The 9,695-nt window shown below is 48.9% G+C and overlaps 1 protein-coding gene across 3 annotated transcripts in view; it reads right to left on the reverse strand.

Moving 5' to 3' along the window:
* The window catches only part of LOC139754060 (lactadherin-like), a 247,289-nt gene that overhangs the window by 138,192 nt on the left and 99,402 nt on the right, over window positions 1–9,695 (reverse strand). The window lies entirely within an intron of this gene.

Raw genomic sequence — 9,695 nt, forward strand, 5'->3', positions numbered from 1 at the left:
GAGGACTCCATCCTCCTCGTGTACAACAATCCCCTCACTCAACCACTCTAGCTCCCGAGTCACACACACACACACGTCCTCAGTGGCAACGGCGGAGGAGGTCGGTCGAGTGCCTCGCGCTTGGACGTCCCCAGGGAAGCAGTGGGTCGGTATGCTGCCTGCCTGATAGCAAGCCGCTGGTGGGCGGCCGGCGGTCATCCCAGCTTGCCAACGAGTCCGGCTGGTGAGGCAAGATGTATCCTGTCACTCGCTCGTGGGGGGTCACTATTTCGCCATGACTATTTGTGTGCTACGGGGGAAAAGGTTTACACTCGTGTTGCCCCGTCTCTTAACCCTGTATGCATATATATATATATATATATATATATATATATATATATATATATATATATATATATATATATATATATATATATACCATATATTTGTATGTGCACACAAACACGTACACGAGCCTAAGCCAGACACCCATTCATCAAACAGCCAACCACAAGGGAAGGATGAACACTTGGGTTAAGCGTAGGCCAACTGCCTCGTTCAGAATTCGAATCCATGAGGGTCCGACACCAGGCTGTCGCGTACTGACTCAAGTGGTCAAAAATAATGCTAACCACTGCACCGTGGAGGGCCTGGTGTGGGTGTGTACACACACGTGAAATACGACCGACCTGGCACATCCCAAACCCGTCCCTTACGACATCCCAATCACAAGCCACCGTATAGGATTCACAGCGACCACAACAATCGGCAGAGAAGCGGTGCAGAATCTCCCTCGTCTGCAGGTGCACAGATCTGGGTGGTGCTTCTGCTCCACCACACCACGTAGACATTCACGTGACCACCAAATTCCAAGTTCTATGAAATCCTGTTTTTCTTTTTTTTTTTTGTGTGTGTGTGTTCCCTACCTGTTTATATTCAGACCCACAAGGTGAACAAGTTTGACTTGATTCTAGAAGTTATTTCTCTCTTCTCTCTCTCTCTCTCTCTCGTTCAGAAGATGAATATCACGCGCAGCGTGCCTTTGAGGATGGCTGAGGGAGCAAATCCCTTACACAGTTCTTACAACGTTACAATTCGTCTCGGAGATTATCATAAGTGACCGACCGCCACGACGAAAGAAGAGCTTTGTTGCGCATCACGTAATTACTGTCCGGCGCAGGGCAACACGCTAGTTACTACGACCGCACTGGTAATCCCTCCCGTTGACAAATAGCTTTAATGACGAGTGTGTCCGCCTGACGGACTCTACCACTCTAAAGACAGTGGTTCTGTTACTGAGGCGGTCATCAGGCTTTGCTACATGTCGAAATGACTGATGGTATTACATGCGAAAATGATTTGGTCGCATTGCTACAAATGTTTCGTTCGTTGATAACATCATAGCAACACAAAGGAGCAGCTCCTCACAACTGGAGAACGTGTCACCTGTTGTTGTTGTTGACATGAGACTACAAGAAGATTTCAAGAGGAACCAGGTAGCCAGCCCCCCCCCCCCCACCCACCCCCCTGATCCCCTGATCAAAATGTCCTTGCAAGACAGGAGTGGCAGTCGGGTAAGATCTAACCCACGGATCACTGTACAACCTTCGGAGGGTGGTTAGGCAGTTAGGCTAGCCTCCCAGGATGGGATGGAGCACAGACACATGGTAGACTAAGGCTGGGAAGCAGATAGGTAAACTATTGCTGGCTCCCAGAGATAGCAAAGGGATGGTCTCCTCATAGATGGGAAACGGAGAGGAGTGGGAGTGTGGTGTGTGTGTGTGTGTGTGTGTGTGTGTGTGTGTGTGTGTGTGTGTTTGGGGGGTGGGGGAAGCAGCAGCAGCAGCGCCCGACCCTCGTCTTGCATACTGCGGTGCAGGTCTTGCCCGTGTGCGCCTGAGGAACCCTCTGGCCACATCCAGCCGTCTCTTCCCTCCTCCTACTCCTGCTTTCATCATCCGTGGCTTCCGTGATAATGCCCCCCTCCCTCCCTCATCATCTTTCACCCTCCCTTCCCATCCCCCCATCTCTCTCTTCCTCACCGCCATCCTCTATCGCCCAACAATCGGTCTTCAAATAACCAAATGGTCTTCCACCAATGCCCTTATAGCCTTCGCTCCTCCGCGTGCCCCCACAGAGAGAACTCGTCTTTTCTCCTCGCCATCTAACTATCAGGACGCGGAGCTTCCAGCGAGTGAAACCCAACCTTCCATCTTCAGTACACTCAAAACTACGAGACGGTCACCTACCACCAGATGCACAGAAGGTAGAGAAAGCCCTCAGAGGGCTATCCACAGTTACCTACTACGAGATGTACAGGAGGCAGAGACCCCCTCAGGCGGCCATCCCCACGCATACCAAACAAAAGAGCAACGTCGGCTATTCTCAAGTGTCTTAACACGAGTTTAAGATGGAGTTACGAGCTACTCGGAAGGTTCTCGAGGCTTATAAGCCTGCAGACTCTTTCTAAATACTGACTCCAAGGTTAAGAACTCTTGTAAACGCTGGCATGCATGCGCAGCAGTCACACACGCTTGCATGCTCAAACAGTCACGCACGCTTGCATGCCCTACGAGTGCATTCGCCGCGCACCTGCACCACGGAGTGAAGGCTCCACGACAGAGAGATCGATGAAGTGGAATAATTTATGATAAGTGCAGATCTTGGCCGGTAGGAAGCAACGACAATAAAAAACATATAACACGGAACCGAAGCGAAGCATAATGAGGCTTTACTGCTTATGGTTACGCCGCGAGTGAAAAGTCACCTTCAACGAGGATGGATCAACAGGGTTCAACCTCGCCGAAGACCTTCTCACTCCAAAGGAGTCCGTTCTTCCCCTCCTACTGACTGTAGCGCAGCCGTGAAGCTGCAGGAAGCCTTAGGGAAGGGGTCCTTTGGGTGATATATTAATAATTAACAACAATAATAATCATTATTAATAATAACAAATGAAGACATGTATATCCACAGGTCTTACACACCTTTTGATAGCAAGCCGAAATCACCATTAACTTCGGCAGCATCTCACTGTACGCGTCGAGCAGCGTGGCAGGTCTTCCTCCTCCAGCTGCTTCTCCACTCAGGGACGTCTCAATCGCACTCGACCTCCGGCAAGGAACGCTGGTGTTTGCACACAACGATTTCTTTAGCTACCAACAGTATAATCTGCAGTGGAGATATTCCATATGCGGCGGGAGTTACGAGCCTCCCCTATGGCACTGAGCCATCTTGCTCCCTGTTTGTTATCTTTGGGGACGCCCCTTGAGCATGCTGGCCTAGCCTCCGACTCACCCTCAGGACCACGACGAAAAAAAAAAGGGGGGTGGGTGTGTCAAGGCCATCGGACCCCGAGTCTCGTTCCTTCGTAGCCAAGCTAGAGCCAGAATTCTTCAACCAACGTGGCAGGCAGCATGTGACAGACCTGCACCAGTGACACCCCTCCCAAAAGCTTCCCATTGTATCCCTATGTAGGTCGGCGGCTTGAGGTACAGGACCGAACAAGACAAGACGAGGCAAGCTGGCTGCTCGGTTCAAGGCCAGCGTGGAGGAGGAGACGATGACGCTCATGCTGCTGCTGCTGCTAGTCTCCTGTTAACCCGTTAGCCAACGTTCGTCTTGACATTTCACGTTCGTTCAAGGGCGTGTGTACATGTACGTCCGCAGTCACAGCGCCCGTAACATACATTACTCGTGTGTTCTGTTCCTCCTCCTGTTCGCGACGCACAGCGAAAAGGATCGCAACTGAGGGATAATGTCAGCCCTGAAGTTAGCCTTTGGGGCAGCGAGGGATGCCGGCAACGCCCCCGTCTGACACCTCATTTGTCCCCTCCTCGCCATACGTCCAGCCACAATCTAAAGTCATATAAAAAAAAAGAAAGAAAGAAAAGAGAGACAGCTTCACCCCACATGAGAGAGACAGTCTGCGGTCAGTATTCTGGCACAACCCGCCATTCTTCGACTGGTTCCCAAAGATAAGCCTCACACGCGACGCCAGGCGGGAGATGGAGGCGGTGATTGGAGGGTTGGAGAGGAGGCGGCTGGGTGGTTGGGGGGAGCTGGTAATGCTTGGGGATGGAGGTATGGGCCTCTGAGGAGCACCGAGTGTCAGCCTGGTGGTAACCAAAGGAAAGGAACGAGGAAATGGGGAAAGGCGATCGTACGGTGCTAGAGATGGAGATATGCCGATGAGCGGAAGTGAGAACAGATGTGGATAAGAACTGAACCGGTTGGAAGGGAACATGAATAAACTCCTCTAGTAGAGTCAACACAGGCTGTATCTCCCCTGATGATGTGATTATTATAAGAAAGTGCACTTGGGATCTTATTTCAATTCCCCGTTGTCATATATATGTATATATATATATATATATATATATATATATATATATATATATATATATATATATATATATATATGCACAATGTGTGCGTGTGTCCGGTAATGAAATTAGCATAATGAGCTCCAAAACCGCAAGCAAAACAGGCGTGCTTTCTAGTCTGGACTCCAGGACCACACGCAAAACGTCTAGACTTCCAGGCAGTGGTGCTTCTCGGTTCCGTGGCCAGGTTTCCAGGTAGTGGTCAGTCGGAGCATCATGCACAGGCTTCCAGGCAGCCGTCAGTCGGAGCATCATGGCCGTGCGTGGCGGAGCGTCTTCAACGTCCTCCAGTGATGTGTCTACCACACGGTGAGCCTTCACAAATTCAGGCGGCCATAATTACTAAATCATTTATAACGACCATTTTTTCCCCTCCTCCTCCTCCTCCTCCTGTGTTCACTGGCGGCCACCCGCATCACCGTCTTTAGCAAACAAGTAATGAAAACTTAGCCACATTCCACGTGCAGAGGAAACTCGCCTCAAATGGTGAAACTGCCCCTTTTTTGGAGGCGAGAGAGAGAGAGAGAGAGAGAGAGAGAGAGAGAGAGTGTGTGTGTGTGTGTGTGTGTGTGTGTGTGTGTGTGTGTGTGTGTGTGTGTGTGTGTGTGTGTGGTGTGTGTGTGTGTGTTGCCTCAGGTATACTGACCCAGGCCGTGCTGGAGGGGAGGTACAGAGACGGTGGGATGGAAAGATGGAGTCGTGGTGGTGAGGTGAAAAGGGACGTGTGCTTACTGGGGTAGGTGAGGAATGACGGGGTGGGTGAGGAATGTGGTGATGAGGGGGGAGGGGTCGGGGAGAATAAGCCACTGTGTGAAGAACGTGATGGGAGGAAGAGGGGAGACATTATTAAGGGTGGGGAGGGAATGACTGGGGTGGGGGAAAGGAGAGTGATGGGGGGAATGTGTAAAAGGACTCGTGGGCTGTAAACATTATCATTTTTCCCCCCCAACTCTAAAAAAAAAAAAAAATAGTTCTTGCAATTATCATCGGCTGCACACCTACTGTCGCTGTTTAGTTCCAGTCACGTCTGTGGGTTGTACATCATAACGCCAGCAGATATGCTCTTCTCCACCATTGACCAAAGGCTTTCCGTCGTATAGACAGTGATCTTTCTGGCGATTCCACGGCTCCCGTTTTATACTTTCTTGGTTTTACGATCGTCCGGAAGCGAATGACGCGACAGACAGACACACAGACAGACAGAGGGTACGCCAGTGTCTCGCCAAACCTTTTCTCTTCTTGATAAGGGAGATTACATCTCACGGTGGCGTTTGCGCCGGATGATACCTCTTATCTCAGGAACCTTGGTAGTGAGTTTGATGATCAGTTCACTACAGAAGGTACGAACATCGGCATATCAGACTTGGCATATATCGATCTGGGTTGGGCACTGCAGGTGAACTACTGCTGTGTCGGGCACGGCCAGTGGCCACACGACTCGGGACAGAGAAAAAGAAATCTATAAATAATTTTTCACACCAGATGCTCAGCAATGTTTGTCTCGACGTTGATTTCATCACAAGCCAACGGGAACTCGAGATATCCTCAGCATCATCCAATCATTTTTCCAAATGCAGATCTTGCGCATAGAAAAAAAATTAGATATATATATATATTCGCATTCAAAATCCTACGGTAGAAATCATTCTCCACTGTCAGGAAACGTGAATGTATCTGATATTCCTTCAGAAGAATTAAAAGAAAGGTCATCTGATGCTTCAGCTGCAGTGGGCTTGAGCGAAGTTTCGCCCGAGGCGATGATTTACATGGTGAAAACCAGTCTGCCTGTCTTCGTCTCTATTTAATGATATCTAATAAGGTTCCCCCAGCCTGTCGCACGGCATCACGAATCGAGCTAAATCCACATTTCCAACAGCGTCCACGCACGAGGGGGGGTCATTCATCATTTCAAATTCCTAAACTCAGTATTCAATGTGCTGTCGGTCCCCCATGAATACTGCAGTAACAGATTTATTTGGCTGCTTATGCTGCTGCTGCTGGTTTTTTGGTTTTTTTTTTTTCTTCTTTCTTATTTATGACTTTTTTTGGTGGCCTCAACCCTCTCGTGTGGTGAGGCTTGCAGGCAGGTAGGTAGCCACACGTGTCAGGGTCGACCAACGCAGCCTAGGATGAGGCTTACCTCAACAGATGGTTCAGACTCGACGGCTCTTCTCTCTCTCTCTCTCTCTCTCTCTCTCTCTCTCTCTCTCTCTCTCTCTCTCTCTCTCTCTCTCTCTCTCTCTCATTCGGTACGTGTCACGCACCACGTGGCGGCCGCCGACCCTGACGTGTGCTTCTCTGTCTCTCCTCTTCTGCGTAGCGACTTCCAGCAGTGAGGGGACGAGGTGGCTACTTGTACGCCCCCCCCCCCCCCTCCCCATGACGTGTCAGTCACAGGAGAGGAAATACACACCTCGGTGACATGATCATAGGCTGGCGGCGCCTGGGCAAACACCGCAACAGACCAGTGGGGAAGAATATGGAACATTATTCTAATCTCCCTCTCCCTCAATAAGTATATTCGACAAAAACATACAGGCTTTGTGCAGATATCAGAGATGTAAACCTGAATTTTCTGCGCCGTGTGTTTTGCTCTGAACGCATCAATCCTCCCCCTAAACTCACTCTGCGTGTGATAAGTATTCGTGGTTTCTATGACGACTTGACCTTGGGGCTTGGCCGGAGTGCCGCAAGAGAGTGGCTGGTGCCCAGCGGTGTTGCGAGAGAGATAGAGAGAGAGAGAGAGAGAGAGAGAGAGAGAGAGAGAGAGAGAGAGAGAGAGAGAGAGAGAGAGAGAGAGAGCCATCCTCCGTGTGTGAATGACCAGTTAAGTCACAACCCTCATGCAGCCAGGTCTGATATTTGCTACATAGCCCCCCTTCTTCTTCCCATGAGCCTTGCTGGGTCGAGAGACAAATCTATCATTATATCACTCCAAAGACGCGAGCTCATACATCACTCCCAGTACTTCACCATCAATTCGAGGCGCTGAATACCGCTACGAAACGTCCAGTCTCTATCATCGCTGGGTTAATTATCTTTCATAGGATTCGGTAGCCGGATAATGACTACCTATTTGGTCTGAGCGATGTGTCCGGTATCATAACTGCTACTTCTACCTGTCGATTGGCCGCTCAGAGCTTCTTAAGATATTCAAATCATTTTTTCCCCCCGCGTACAGCGCACTACCACGGCTGCCTCTGTCATATAACCTGTCGTCTCTCTCTCTCTCTCTCTCTCTCTCTCTCTCTCTCTCTCTCTCTCTCTCAATCACGACGATTCGCGAAATTTCACCCCGTGAGCCACACGCGAGCAGCTGCATGCATCCACGACACCCAGCATCACAGGACCAGATCCCCCCCCCCCCCCCCCACACACACACACACACACACACACACACACACACACACACACACACACACACACACACACACATCGCCTACTTCCGTCGCAACAGCGCAAGAATAGACTCGGGCACAACAAACATAGTCAGTCGGACCAACAGGAAACCTTTTCCCCTCTTTTTTTTTGTTTTTTTACAGTCCGAAGGGAGAGAAACAGAAGAATCTTCAGATTCATAAGAGAAAAAAAAAACGGAAAAAGTTGCACGTGTTGCATCGATTCCAATCCTAGAAGAACAGCATCGAGGCGGCGATGGTGCCGGTGGTGGTGGTGGTGATAGGCGATCATACGCAAAAAACTATAATCATATTTAATGGCTCAATACCTCGATGTAACCACCGGCTCTCACGTCATCGGCAGAGGCGCGGTGTGGTGTGGGATGGAAATTCGCCCGTGTTCTCCACAGGCGCCCGTCAACACCGGTGTGGATGCGTCCTGTTCAGTCAGGGAAAAAGCGAGGGGGGGGAAAAAAAATAATAATAATAAATCCGGCCACCCATTTTCGTCTGTTCTCTTCGAAAACCCACCCGAAGGAAAAAGAGTTCGTTCGGACGACAGACTCCCAACTAACATACATACACTAGAATCCTTTAGGCTCATCTGAATGCGCTTTGAACGGAAGGAAAAAACTGAGCAATACTAAAGGTGATGAAATCCTGATGTAAAGTGATGTTCTGTGAGGGTCAGCCAGACTCGACGTGACCTGATGACAGGGTAAATAAAGATACACGACCATTAAGGGGATCACAACGTCAAAATACCTTCACGGCGAATCATCTTCGAACTCTCATAACTTTATCTACAATCGCTGTAAATGGCAACGGAAAAGAGAAACACGATGCCAGGAGAGTTAGCGAGGACTCAAGAAAACTGTCAAACCATAAATGTTATGAGAAGAAACTCGACTTACTGTATTTTAAGCAGAGTTTTATACGTAAGTCGGTGAGCGAGAAAAAGACAGGTTTGTGGTACGCTATTTGGGAGGCTTGTCGACCACCGTTGTAAAATACCTTTATGTATTACGTTGTGTACGAGTCGTGGTGATACCTGAAATTTTCTCACCTCGTTGTCGTGACTGATCCGTGGAAGAGCTCGGTAATGCAAGGCGTATTTAAGACGGGATACAAAACGGGGTAATCATGGAAGAGACGAAGATACAAACAACATGCACAAACAACTTGCACAAACAACATGCACAACAACATGCACAAACAACATACACAAACAACCTTGCACAAACAACATGTACAAACAACATGCACAAACAACTTGCACACAAACAACTTGCGCACAAACAACCTGTAGAAAGGCTTCACAAAACATCACTTGAAAATGAAAATCTTAATGTTAAAGGCTCCAGTCACGTAGAAAATCCTACATCAAGGCCAGGCCTTAACTGAAATACAGAGAGAATTATGAAACGGAAAAAGAAAAGACGAGGGGAAAGTACCTACGATGTTTTGAGAAAGTGAAAAACCTGTTAGCTACAGATCAACGCAACTCAGTTCAGAAAACTGCTCGTAACACAAGCAACAACAAGAAACAACCGAGGGAAATGTTTAACAACAAGGGTTGTAGTCCATGGCTTGTGACCAGATGTCTGTGAGGTTGCTTATGGTGATGGGCTGCGTGCCATGGAGTTAATAAGGGCAGCGGCTCCCATCGTTTTCCTCATGTATTCATTTGTTTACAGACTCAACTATACATCTATGGTAGCACAGAGCCCAGTCTTATTACTTCAGTCCCTCGATCTGATTCAATTCTGCGCCATACGTAAAAGGCGCTAGAACCATATGGATATATAGCACGAAAATGATAACCAGAAACAAACTTAAAAACAGCTGTTTACACCGAATCGTATATGCTGGTTTCGTTGGGCCTCAAGCCCGTGCGGCCACAGACAGCATCCTGCGGCGTTCCATCACACAACAC

This window comes from Panulirus ornatus, chromosome 16 (genome assembly GCF_036320965.1).
Source record: "Panulirus ornatus isolate Po-2019 chromosome 16, ASM3632096v1, whole genome shotgun sequence".
Classification (NCBI taxonomy): domain Eukaryota; kingdom Metazoa; phylum Arthropoda; class Malacostraca; order Decapoda; family Palinuridae; genus Panulirus; species Panulirus ornatus.